The sequence below is a fragment of the Coenobita brevimanus genome, chromosome 68 (genome assembly GCF_032717465.1).
Source record: "Coenobita brevimanus isolate Jiangsu-jjx chromosome 68, ASM3271746v2, whole genome shotgun sequence".
Taxonomy (NCBI): domain Eukaryota; kingdom Metazoa; phylum Arthropoda; class Malacostraca; order Decapoda; family Coenobitidae; genus Coenobita; species Coenobita brevimanus.
This window is the reverse complement of record NC_137021.1, coordinates 30,836,579-30,851,779: the sequence shown is the minus strand read 5'-3', so window position 1 is coordinate 30,851,779 and position 15,201 is coordinate 30,836,579.

The following is a 15,201-nucleotide window of genomic DNA, read 5'->3' as shown; positions in this document are numbered from 1 at the left end:
CACAACCTTCTTTCTGATCATCAGTATGGGTTCCGTGAGGGACGCTCCACAGGCGATCTTCTCACCTACCTTTCAGACTCCTGGTCATCCTCCTTTCGGGACTTTGGCGTAAGTTTTGCCATTGCACTTGACATCTCCAAGGCTTTCGATCGAGTCTGGCATAAATCTTTAATTTCCAAACTGCCCTCTTACGGTTTCTATCCATCTATCTGTGCCCTCATCTATAGCTTCCTTTCTGGTCGTTCTATAGCCGCTGTTGTAGACGGCCATCGTTCTTCTCCTAGATCTATTAACAGTGGTGTTCCTCAGGGCTCTCTCCTATCACCAACCCACTTCCTTTAATTCATCAATGACCTTCTAGGCTGTACATCTAACCCTATGCACTCATATGCTGATGACTCCACCCTTCACCTTTCCATTCGATTCCCACAACGTCCATCTCAGCAGTTACTTCAACAAACAAGGGATGAGGCTATGGCACACCTAATGTCTGACTTGGCTCATATCTCTGACTGGGGTAAAAATAATCTGGTTGTTTTTAATGCATCAAAGACTCAGTTTTTGCACCTATCAACCCGACAAAATCTTCTGCAGGTATACCCACTAATGTTTAATAATATTCAGCTTAATTCTGCATCATCGTTGAACATGCTTGGGGTTTCATTTACTCGGGACTTATCTTGGAAAGATCATATTACATCTCTTGTAAAATCAGCTTCCAAGAGATTGGGTGTGCTAAGCCGACTCCGTTTCTTCTTTACCCCTGCACAATTGTTGACTTTATACAGGGGTTTTATCCAACCCTGCGTGGCGTACAACTCTCATGTGTGAGGAGGTTCCCCATATATATATATACAGCTTTTCTCAATAGGGTGGAGTCAAAGGCTTTTCGTCTCAATAACTATCCCCCTCTTACTGACTCCCTTCAACTTCTGTCTCTTTGCCGCACTGTTGCATCTTTATCTCTTTTCTATCGCTACTTCAATGGTCACTCTTCCTCTGAACTGTCTGCATGCATTCCTCCACCTCTATGACGGGTGCGTAGCACCCGTCTAGCAGCAAACTCTCACCCCTTTTCTGTCCAGCTCCCTAATGCAAGAGTTAACCGTTACTCCCAGTCCTTCATTTATGCATCAGGTCAACTCTGGAACTGTCTCCCTCTGTATTTCCTGCTTCCTATGATCTCCAGTCTTTCAAACGCAGTGTGTCCAGGCATCTCGAAATGAACGGATCTTGAATTTGGCTCTCTCTTGTATTTTGTTTTTCTCTTGGAAGGAACGGTTTTGCGGGCTCGTTCCCTTTGATTCCTTCTTCCTCACAAAAAAATATATATATATATAAATAAAAAATATCCAGAGTTCACCTACACTGCATAGCACTCTAAATTATTTAGCATACAAACTGAGACAAATTACTGTTACGTCCCCGCCCCCCACACTGCCACAGGCTCCAACAGCAGTAGTATAGTACAGGAACGAAGTTGCCCAGTGAATTGTTCTTCTTATGGTCAGCCTTTAAGTGTGCAGTACACAAGATCAGCTGAGGCGAAAATAAACACTGGCTCCTTAAATTTCACTGTCTTTATTTTCCAAATAATTCCACTTAATGCTTTTCAACTTCACTGTTCTCACAAGCACTGGAGCTATACACACTTTATAGACCGCAGTTACACTTAATGTTTAACAACACTTCACAGTTAGTACACTTAATGCTTGCTAACACTTCACTTATTACACAAGTACTGAAAATAATCTTCACTGACAGTAATTACACTTACACTTCACTGTCTTCTCAAGTTCCAGCGATATACAAACTTCAATAGCGCATCACTGTTTGCCACTGTTTTCACAATTACCAAAAATATACAACCTTCACTGACACTGACACTGCAGCAAAACCGACTGCACTTCATACGAACTGACCTGAAACGCGACTGAACTCCAAACTGACTTGACACCTCCCTAAACTTGTAATAATCTCTACCCCATCCTTATATAAGCTTGCATTGTTCTAGAAACGTCCACTTCTCCAACATTCTAGGACATACTGTCTTGCATCAGCCCCTAGCAACAACAGTTACCAACTACGAGACATCAAAACATTCTAGAGTTGTCTTACATTACATAACACTCTAAATCATTAACCATACGAACTTAAACTGTATGATTTAACAAGCAATCACTTAAATAAAACATTATAAAGAAAAAGAGCACAAAAATTTATGCATAACTTACGAAATAACTAAGCTCACAAACAGCAGACAAACTGGCAACTCTGACGACTCGTACCGAAACTTAAAGTACCAGAAACGTCTCGAAGGTACGAGACTACCTAACTGGCAAATCCCCCTTCATAACATTACATAATTTAACAATCACTTAAAAAAAAACACTATAGAGAAAAGGAGGACAAACATTTATGTACAACTTACAAAATAACTACGCTCACAATACCAGGCCAACTTGCAAGTTTGACACGTCACAGGAAAAAAAAAAAAAAAAAACGAGAAATACGGAGAACTCTCCAGACGATCTACCTAGCAATTCAGCTTCATAACACTACCCCCTCCCTAGACCTTTGTCGTCCCGACAAAAGAACACAATATATATAAACATAATCCTTGATCCAAACTAAACATCTAATTATACACAAAATAATCCTTCCACGTTTCAGGTCTTCTCTTATGCCGCTTCTGAAGACGTTCCTGCTCCTCCACACAGTCAACATCTGGAATGATTTGGTCCTCTTCCTCTTGGGAAACTGTCACCATGCTCTTGCACTTCAGCTCCTTGGTCATCCTCATCATCTTCTGCTGCGGGAGAGCACGATTCCTCGGAGACATCCCAGCTGTACTGTCCTGGCTCGTGGTACTGCCACAGACAATTCACATGTGCCTCCCCGAATCCGGTACGTTACGTCTGTTAGGCAGTCGAACTTAATGTAAGGCTCGTCCCATAGGCCCTGCAGCTTCAGTGACTTTCCCTTCTTTTGCTGAGGATCGTATAACCGAACATTATCACCATCCTTGAAAGTCACCTCACTTGCCTTGGCATCATACTTGCACTTCATAACTTTGCCTGAACTCTTTCCAGCTTCTCGAACCTGATGATGGAACTCAGCCAGCCTTTCCTGAAGATATTTTGCATAGCTGGATGCGCCTGTAGGCAGCTCCTCGCCAGCTGGTCTTCCCACTAACAAGTCAATGGGTAAGTGTAACTCGTGGCCCAACATCAGTTTTGCAGGGGTGTATCAGGGAGACATGTGGGATGCAGACCAATATGTCATCAGCAACGCAAGTTGTTTCTGGCCCATTCTGTTTGTCCCTCTATAGAGTACTTGGCTAGTTCTTGTCCCAGGGTCCAGTTGAACTTGCCTACTGTGGCCTTAGTGAGGTCGTCCTAGTCTTCTTGATCACCAGTAACTTGCTGCACTCACAGAACACAGCAGATTCGAAGTTTCTACCCTGGTCTGAATGTAGCTCTTATGGCATCCCAGAACGACAGAAGCACTGGTCAACCAACACCTGAGCAACAGAGCCTCTCGATCAGGGATGGCATAGGCTTCTGGCCACTTTGTGAAGTAATCCATGGCAACACATATATTCCTGTTTCCTGTTTCAGTGAGTAGCAGAGGTCCAGCAATGTCCACTATGACTCTTTCCATTGGTGCACTCACTTGGTACAGCTGAAGAGGGTCGCAACCACATTTCTAGGGTCCCTTCTTTGCACGGCATACATCGCAAGCGTGACACCACTCTTCAACATCCTGCCGCATGCCAATCCAGTAGAACCTCTGTCACAGCTGGCTTAGAGTTTCCTTCACTCCCAGGTGCCCACTAGTGATCTGGTTATGAGGCTTATCCAAGATCTCAGACCTCATTTTCTTCGGAAATACCAGTTACCAATACTTGCTGAGGCCATCGGGCGCCTCCCGCTGATGCTCCAGTTGTCCGTTGTTCAAATGAAGAAGGTCCCACTGACTCCAGTAGCTCTTAGTCACAGGGCTGAACTTGGAAACTTCTTCCCTAGATAGTTGCACTGTACTACACTTGCAGCCACTCTAGCACTGATTGTAAAGATCATCCTCCATCTGTATCCTCCTCAGGTCTTCTTCATCTGACACTAGCCTTGTCACCACAGTACGACGGCTTTTCTTGCCAAGATTCCCAATCCTGCTACACTGTTTGCTGTCTATTCTTTTGTCTTCTCGCACACTATTCATCAAGGGTCTCCTGCATTTCCTCAGTGGTGGGGCTTCTTGGGAAAAACTGGCTGGTTGTTGCCTCTTGCCACCAGCCTTCACTAATTTACCCTGATCCTTCCCATTTTGACACCCATAGCTGAAGTGTTCCTCCTCACCGTATGTCCAACACCCGTTTGTTGCAATCATGGATTTCCTTGCACTGTTCCATTCTTGCTCCTTCATTCATTTGTAAGAATCCACATTTTGGTGTCCCAGCTTCCCGCAGAACCAGCAACCTCCGGTATTCTCCTGTTCTGTCTTCCTCTTGTTGCAATCCACTTTCCGATGTCCTGGATTCTTATAATACCAGCAACTTCCTATGATCTCCTCTTCCCTCTCCCACTTATAAGAGTCCTCTTTCCTATGTCCTGGCTTTTCATAGTACCAGCACCTTCCTTCAAAATTTTCAACTTCACGAAGCTGCACCTTTCTTGTCTTGAACCCTGCACTACGATTTGCCTGAAAAGTGGATGTGCTGGACCTGATGTAGGACTTAAATTCTAGAGCCCTGGCTAGTGCTTCTTGCATGCTTCTTGGTTGTGCCAGCTTCACTTGCACTTCCAACTCTGCACTATCAAGAGCATTGATGAACTGGTCCCTTGGAAGAATAGCCAACAGGTTAGGTGCTGCTCCAGGGTACGCCTTGTATGCCATACTCTTAGGGTCATGAGCAAGCTACTCTAGGTATTCGTGTTGAGCCCAAATGCGGCTCCGGAATCTTGCTTTGTAAACCTCAGGATGGTATAATGTTTCATATCTGTGCTCCAGTACTTCTACTAAGGACTGATAACTGTTCCTCCCCATCACTGACATCTTGCCCAGAATTGCCACTGCAGCACCCTTAAGGCTAGTAGCAAGCGGCACTGCCCTCTGCTTATCATCCCAACTATTCTGATCAGCAAGTAACTCAAACTGCACACAGTAAGCTTCCCAAGATACTCTTCCATCAAATTCCTGAGGTTTCTTTTTAATTGGATCCGCATTATTGCCATACACTTCACTGGTTTTGGGCCTAAAGACTGGGGCATCATTATTAAGTCCAGGACTTAAAACTTCTGCATTCTGATTGTTCAGCCCTGTAATGCTACCTTAGGTGCTTGGGATCTGTAAAGATTCACCATACACTGTCTATTCTTTTCATATGCTCCATGTACACTAGCCTGAGGCTCAGAAGTGCAATATTTCTCTACAGCCTCAATTTTCTCAATAATTATCTTCACATGGTTGACTACATGCTTCAGCTGGCTGTCTACATGCTGTCTGCACTCCATCACAGTTCCCTCAGTAATTGTCTTCAACTGGTCATCTGCATGCTGTTTGCACTCCGTCACAATTCCCTCACTCACTGTCTTCAGCTGGTTCTCTGCATGATATTTACAGTCCGTCACACTATCGCCTACCTCATACTTCTGCTGCAGTAGCTCAACATATACTTCCTCCTTCAATTGTTCCTGTTCTTCCATCATTTCCCCACGAAAACATCTAGCTGTCCTTGCATCCTCATTTGTAATTTCCTCTGTTTCTCCTGTAATGCGTCATGAAACTGTTCCCTCTCTCCTTGCAAGTGTTCTTTGATATCTTCATTTTGTGCCTGTAGTTGTCCCTTGCGTTCTTCCTGTCCTTCATTCTGTGCCTGTAATTGTTCTTTAAGTTCTTTCTGTCCTTCATTCTGTGCCTGTAATTGTTCTTTAAGGTCTTTCTGTCCTTCATTCTGTGCCTCTTGTCCTCCATTCTGTGCATGTTGTTGTACACATTGTGCCTGGAATAGCTTCATGATTGTCGCTAGGGACACTTCCTCTACCTGCCCAGCTCGAGATTTTGTCTGCACACCCCCTTGCTCCTTGTCAACGATTTGACTCACTGCAGCACTTTATGATCCATGCTTCTGACACCAGTGTTATGTCCCCGCTCCACACTGCCACAGGCTCCAAGAGCAGTAGTTCAGAATAGGAAGGATGGTGACTAGTGAATTGTTCTTCCTATGGTCAGCCTTTCGGTGTACAGCACACAGAGCAGCACAGGCGTCGTAAATAAACACTGGCTTCTAAAGTTCACTATCTTTATTCTCCAAATCATTACAATTAATGCTTGGCAACTTCACTTCACTATTCTTACAAGTACAAAAGTTATACAGACTTCACTGACACTGAACTACATTCAAACTGAATTGAAAACTGACTGTAACTGGTCTAGTCTCTTCCCCATCCTTATATAGCCTTACATTACTCTCGAAGCTTCCAGTACACCTCCGACGGGGCAACAGTTAAAACAGTTACCAACTAGGAGACATCAAAAATATTCAGAGTTCATCTACACTGCATAACACTCTAAATTATTTAGCATACAAACTGCGACAAATTACAGAATTTAACAGTCACATATAATAGAACATTATAGACAAAAAGGGCACCAATATTAATGTACAACTTATAAAATAACTACGTACACAATAGCAGGCCAACTGGCAACTCTGACACGTCACGGAAAAAAAAAAAAAAAAAAAAAGAGAAATACGGAGAACCCTCCAGACTACCTAACTAGCAATGCAGCTTCTTAACTATATATATATATATATATATATATATATATATATATATATATATATATATATATAGATAGATAGATATATAGATAGATAGATAGATAGATAGATATGTGTGTGCGTGTGTGTGTGTATATATATATATATATTGTTTAGTGAATCCCACGTCATCAATGAACTTAGCTACAGGCCTTCACTGTTCGTCATTCGTCGCCATCGTAATGATGGTGAGGGTTTGTTGGTGGTTAGAGAGATTTTTTGCAGTTGCGATGATGAGTGGTTATAGTGTTGGTAAGGAGAGGTTGCGCTCATGGCTAGGTATGGGTGTTAAGTTGTGGTATGGGTGGTGATGGTGTAGGTAATGACGGTGAAGCCGTGATGGCGGTGGTGTGATATGTGTGGTGATGGTGTAGGTAAAGACGGTGAGGTTGTGCTGGTGGTGAAGGTTTGACGATGTGTGGTGATGGATTTGGGAAAAATGGTGAAACTGTGCTGGTGATGGTTTGGTGATGTGAGGTGATGGTGTAGCTCAGGACAGTAAGGCTGTGCTGGTGGTGAAGGTATGATGATGTGTGCTGGTGGTCCAGGTAAGGATGGTGAGGCAGTGCTGCTGGAGAGGGTAAGAGGATTGAGTATGGGATGAAACTGTATAGTTAATTAACTAATAATTTCTGAACGAAGCACAATTCTCCCTCGGGTATCAGTATTTAGTACCCATAAAACTAACGATATTTTGAATATTTTTCAGGAAACCAAGAAAATTAACAATTTGAACCATAGAACGTGTCTTCTTTTTGGTATGTCTAATAGTACACTGCTTTATTTGTCAACAATGACCCTCATTACAGTGAATGCGGTAATAAATGGTACATCTAACCCCAGCAGATTAACAGATCTCCGCAAAGCTTCACCTGAACGTCTGGGATAGAACGAATAATATATGAGAGATGTTATCCTGTTAAAAAGACTAAAAGTCAACTGGTAGCATCGTCGGTAATAATTTTATATTTAGGTATGCTGTCATATAATTTTAAACTTCATTTTTGCAACTACTGTATGATTAAATTCTGCTTAAGAGAGGTTGCTGAGAATGTATGTGCTTAAATCACGTTCCATGAACCCAACTAACTCCATTAACCCTTTAAATATCATGTCATATATTCTTAATTTTTAATGTTTGAAACCGCTAAACAACTTCAATGAGCCTATGAGAGACTTGGGAAAGGATTAAAAAAATTTTCCATTAACCCCTTTAGTACCACGAATAAGATAATTAGGTATAATGTCCTCTTTTGGTAACTATTGGACTAGTTTATTCGGCTTAGGAAAGAACTATTGTATTCGTAGTGTTGGGGTTAGAAACTCTATCCCCAACAATCCGTGGACTTTTATTCTTGCTCATACTAAGTGACTGATTCAGCTTAGGAGAGAATTGTGGTATTGGGGAATTTATAACTTTCTCCACTGACCCAGTTATTACCATGGTGTCTTTTGTATTATACACTTGCCACTTCCAGATGATTTTATTGTGCGTAAGAGTGTCTTCTAAAATTTGAGAGGCAAAACCAGTGTAACTTCTACTGCAAGAAGATTGGTCACTAAGAAGGGATAGTAGTACATCGGGATCCGATCCTGCTGTATAGTTCTTCCTCGATAGGATGCAGTGTTGGATGTATATATAGATCGATCGATAGATGGATGGATGAACTGATAGATAGATAGACAGACAGAGGTAAATGTAAACACAGACAGATAGAAAAACAGATACATAAAGCCAATGGATATGCCAAGCATCATTGCTATGATGTAGCATGACGAAACTAGATGTGGCCGCAAGTATTTCTTGCAGCAACAACAACAAAGACAACAAAAAGGGTACGATCCATAAATATGTAACGAGAAAAAAATACAGGCATTAATATTGTCATCCAAGTGCTCAGTGTTAGACTTACCACACCTGCATTGTCTCTCCATTCAGGTTTTCCAATTTCAAAGTTCTACCAAAGTGAATTTCATGGCTCTGTGTTTAGGAAGGACTTATGTTTGGAAGGACAAGGGAAAACAGCACTGTATAATTATGTAGGTTTAGTCTGTTATACTGTACATAGAAATAAGAAAAGACATGTAAGGCTAATTTCTTCAAACACCAACCTGCAAACTAATACTCAGACACACCTGATTGCAGGAGGATTACTGTCTATTGGGAATCTCTCTCTCTCTCTCTCTCTCTCTCTCTCTCTCTCTCTCTCTCGTTTCACTGCAGGAGTACGTTGACTTCAGTGACAGTCACTGAATTCAACGAAAACAAAGACTTTTCTTTTTCCTCTGGAACGAACTAACACCTCGAGTGGGCAGCCGGCAGTGTTTGTGTTGGCCAGCCAGCTGTCAGGCCGCGGGGCACACGAGGAAATACTGAAACATGTTAGAATAGTCCTGTGTATTCAGTCAGTGTTTGGATTTGGTGAAATTGTTGTAAACTCTTTACTGTGCCTGACTCCCCATACGCAGAGTAAATCCCAGGTAATGCCACTATTATCATCATCAGCTGTTTTTCCCAACAAGAGGTGGAATAAAATACAATGTAAACGAAAGTATAAAATGGATGATTATCAACAGCATGCCTGGTGATATTGGCAACATACTCATTGACAGGTTAGTCACCATCAAACGATCGTAGCTTCACATAACAGGCCGAATCTTTACTTTTTTTTTTTTTTTTTTTTTTTGCTGTTTTCATGTTTAGAAGCGCTTTACATTCTTTTACCAGACAGTCAGGCCGTCGATTATCATTAAAAAATAAGAAAATAAAACGTGTCGAACCTTTACCAAGTGCTCCATCCGCACGTAGTTAACCAAATCAGTTCACCCTCCTATCACTTGCTTAGATTTATCCATACCTAGCCTTCTAACACACTCATTTACGATATTTATAATTGGCCGTTACTCATTCTTCCTCCATATGACTCATATATACATTTCCCTTTCCATTACCCTGTCATCATTCAGTATATTCATATGACCTTACGATTTAAACACACTACCTTCTACCTTATTATTAAAGGATCTCCATACGTCACTTCCCTCACGAACCCAACTGTTTCTTAATCTATTTACTCTAAACAGTGACGGTGGAGAGAATCGTTCCCGCTGTGCCGTCGCTGACCAAGGTGGAGAGAAGGAGATGCGACAATATCATGGGGACAGAACATTCCCACGCTGCCCTCCCGTTTGCAACGAGGACGCCGGTTCAGCCTGGTAGGATACCGTTTCCCTACCATGCGCCGTCTCCCGCGTGGAAGCAGTCTTTCCCTACACTGCTTTTTTATACTACGGGAAATGACTCTTCGATGGTAATTTCCCTGCTATCAACACTAGCCGGGGACATTGTTCCACTTAAAATACAGACAAGATACGTAAAATCCATCCTAGACAATTTACATACCAACAAAGCTCTAGGCCCAGATGGAATTCCACCAATTGTTTTGAAAAAGTGTTCCCCAGAACCTGCCTCTGTTCTTGCTAAATTATTCAGACTGCATACGTACTTCTTCATTCCCTAATTCATGGAAAGAAGCCAATATCCACCCAATTCCAAAGAAAAGAAGTTCCTCTGACCCCTTTGATTACAGACCAATAGCTGTCACATCTTCTCTTGGTAAGGTATTTGAAACATTAATCAATAAGCACATAGTTAAACATCTTAAATCCAACAACTTAATTACTGATAGGCAATATGGTTTTCGCCATGAAAGATCCACCATTGACATACTCAATATCCTGACTCATACCATCCATCAATCAATCGACCTACATGGAGAACCTCTTGCAGTAGCCCTTAATATTTCTAAAGCTTATGACAGAATGTGGCACCGTTCCCTGTTGTCTAAACTCCCTTGCTATGGACTAAAGTCTTTTATTCCTTTGATTTCCTCATATTTCAGTGACAGAAAAATAAAAGTAGATGATGTATATTCCAATTTCCACTCAATTAACGCCGGCATGCCGCAGGGATTAGTTCTTGCGACAACCCTGTTCCTGGTTCATATTAATGATCTCTTAACTGTCACCCACAATCCCATCCATTCATACGCAGATGACTCAACACTTCATATTCATTGACACTCAGACACCTATTTACAAATCCTGATATCTCTAACTCTCAACTCAATACAGCCATCTCAATAAATCAAGACTTATCTTCAATCAGTGAATGGGGACAAAATAACCTTGTCTCATTTAATACTAGTAAAATTAAATATATACACTTTACTAATAGACAGGTGTTGCCAAAATCGTATATTACCTTCAATACTACATATATTCCCATCCCCAAAAGTATTGAAATTCTTGGTGTCTCACATAACAGTGCCCTCAGCTGGACCTCTCATGTCAGATCACTTGGTAAAATCGCCTGAAAGAAACTTGGATTATTGTACAGAGTCCGTAATTTCTGCACTGACGAGCAGTTAGCTATAATTTATAAGTCATGTGCGCTCTCAGCTTGAAAACTGCTCACCCTTGTGGAATGGATGTGGAGAGGTTGCATTAAAACAACTTGACAAAATTTAAAACAAAGCTGTTAGAATTATTAATAACCCTGCAATTACTAATAAACTACCTCCCCTACAAGTAAGAAGGAATGTTGCCTCCCTTGCGTTATTTTACAGATATTTTTATAGCAAAAGCTCACACAAAGTTGCATCCATTGTGCCACATCTCCATGCCTTCCCTCGTGCTACACGGGCAAATAGTAGTGCTCATGTCTGGAATGTCACTCAGCCATATTGCAGAACTTCTGCCCATCAGAATTCTTTCAGTCCCTGAACTACATCTCTCTGGAACTCGTTTCCCTAGAGTTGTTTCCCTGAGAACTTCAACCTATAGCTGTTCAAGTCTAACTTTTACAGATACTTTATGAGCAGAGGACACCAGTAATCTGGTGTATGGATTAGTTTTTTTTTTTAATTCATTTGTTTTTCCTTCCATTGTTCTGTTATTAAAAAAAAAAAAAAATGTAGAGCAATCCCAGGCCCTAAACACGATACATTTGCCCTGTTTCTTCCCCACACATCACAAGTGCCAGACATAAACACATGGATGTGTTTAGTGCACTTCGTGCAGAGAAGGGAACAAAATCACATGCAATACACTATTAAACGTCAGACAACACCACAGCGCATGGGTGTATGACAGGTGTGACACATTCACAAACACCCCTCCTCTCACAGCAATCTTAACTCCACCCACACCCTCCAACAATTCCTCCACTCACGCAGCCACAGACATCACAAGCCTCGAACACGCATTAAAGTACAGCTAAATTTCGATGGCCTCTTCAAAAAATAAATAAAAACTAGATCAATTCCTGCACGACCGTAGCATTCACATAACACTCTTGCAGGAAACAATGTTGACACACAACAGATCCCTCCAAACTGGACATTACTTACACATTGGCTCAGACAGAACTGAGAGCCAAAGAGGAGGCCTCTTTATATACAATCACCCATTAATCTTCTACAAAGACACAACACGTTAACACAATCACTTTTCCAGAATGACACAACATTAGAAATACAATCAACGTTAGATCTGGTCATATACAAGACATGAACATCAACATTTTCATTCCCCTGAACACCTCCCATGCAGTACCACCACAATAGAACCCTCAGCTCCTCCCCTTAACAGACACCTAACTCTACCATTGCTAGGGACTTTAATGCTAAGAACACTGCCTGGTATGAACACAACCAAAATAACCGTAGAGGGGATATTGCTTCACAACTTAGCAACCTGTACAGTTGACAACATATGAGCCTGGGACAGCATCAATGTATACCAGAGACCTAACATTTGGTACACCTGATTAACCTGACATACAGTAGTCTCTCAAATATTTGACTAATACAGCCAACCCCCGTGCTGGATATTGCAAAAATGCAGGATACTGCACTGGTACCTCCAGTCGGCTATCCATTTGGCACTGAGCACGGTAATATCACCACCCTTAGCTATCCGTTTTCGACCCTCAATCCTAAAATTTTCCTTCAATATTGCCCATGAGTAAAAGATTAAAATCAAGCATAAAATAGAATAAAGCATTGATACAGTACATATAGTACAGTAATACAGTACGTAATATAATCATAATCATGCTCACCTAGTGTCGGAATCAATGGAGGGTAGGGTAGTATGCAGTATAGTGTACCTATCCCCATGTGGTATAGAGCACTAGGGCATGGAGCACTGGGGGGCCACAAGGGAAGTCACAGCACTATAGGAAAGACCGAGGCACGGGGGAACACAGACTAGGTCACAGCACTTGGACGTAGCTACCGTGTGGGTCACAAATGTACAAAGCTCAAGTAGGTCCTCACTATATGATGTCCGGTAGGAAGAATGAGAGGGCAAGGGTTGGCTTGGTGCACTGGGTGGGCTGCTCCCACAACACATTATGATTGACTGGCATGTGTTGAGAGGTCTGCCTGCACCGAGTGGGTCGCGTGTCTGAGCCGGATGGTAGACAATACCACCGCATAATGCAAATTACCACCGATTGTGTCCTGTTTCTCAGCCGGATATTGCCTTATTTTGCCGGATATTGTTTTAGTAGAGCCGAGCCCAAAGCACTGGATAATGTGGTAGGGCGGAAATTGTGATGGTGGATAATTGGGAGTTTACTGTAATCATATGTTTGTTGGTGGCACTGACACGAATGAAATGAGGTATCAAATATTGTTGCAATGGCCAAGTAACTGTGATGCATGAATGTTAGAAATTGTAGCTAGACCTCCAACTTCACACAGGCACTGTCGCAGGTTCGTGTGTGGCCAACTGCACATTCCCAATGACACCTCACAATACATCGTCATTCTACATCAAACAAACCATAACCCCTCCTCCTCCTGAGACATAACATTCTGCTCTCAAACACTTGCACCCAACACCACTCGAAAAACAGAACCCAAGCTCGTTGCAGACCATCATTATATTAGTCTCATCGTAGAAACACAATCCAAACCTGAGCGATCCCACCTCACATTAAAAAAAATAAAAACTACGAGAAAGCAGGCTGGACAAACTTCATTGAAGAAACAAAACAACACCTCAGCACACAAGACAATTCACCCTTGACAATTATTAACAGGCACATTACAAATTTCAGTAACATCATACTCATCGCAGACAAACACCACATACTATGAAGCAACAGAAGACATTACAGTCCAAACTTTAAACCAGAGATTGCTTGCTTCATAAGACTGCCACAGACTTAAACATGACTCAATCGTCCCACACACACACAAGACACCATCACAAGGCTCCAAGTGCAAACAGTGGGATCAACAACAAAATTAGTATAAAGGAAATGGAAAACTGGAAGCCTTCATAACAACAGTGGTCACTGCACAGACATTTTTGGGCTCTTTAAATTGCATAAGTCACTAAATCACAAACATGCTCTTCCAAACCCTTACCACCATCACCTCCAGCACCCAACACATTGCTACAAAGATGAGCAAGTAAACATACCTGTAAATCACTATGCAAATATAAGTCTTTTAACACCAATATGCACCAAGTCTGAAAAATAACCCTCTCAACAGAGACAATCCTTCATCTCTATCACACTGCAACCCCCTTCATTGCAGAACAGACACTTAACACTATCAAGGAATCAGAGAACTCTAAAACCAGATGTCCTGATGGCATTAGCAACCTACAGTACATCTGAAACATTCAGGATCACAGGGCATCCAGGCCCTCACAAACATCAAGAACTCATGTGCACACTGTAGCTTTCCCAGTATTTGGAAATATGGGACAATCATCACCATACTTAAGTCATATAAGAATCCAACACTCCCTTCTTAGTACAGACCCTCACACCATCCAGAAAAATTGATTGTTTCGTTTTCAATAGTCATTCCTCATGTCCCATTTGCTCTTTCACAACATGGATTTGGAACGCTGCATTCCACAAGAACCTTACTGAATAATATCACAAAACGAATAACAAACAGCATAAATTCCTGTTAGCGTACACTTCTCCGCTCAGTGTACAATTCTTATAACGACAGATATTTATAAAGCCTTCAATGCTTTCCCACGCTGCAAACTAATCACCAAGATATACAACACAAATGTGGAGAACATTATCAAACGTTGACATGCCAATTATTTACCCTGTAGACAAGCACATTCTATATTCCAGGGCAAATTATGGACACTATTTTTCCCTAATGGAGCTCCACAGGGTTCCCTTCTCTCACCTACATTTTTCGGCCTATATATGCATGATATTCCCACACACCAGCCACTCACAATCATTACCTCATATGCAGATGATATCACCATAACAACCATACATTGTATTCCAGGTACAGCCTGCCCAAAGCAAAATGTTTATCTCA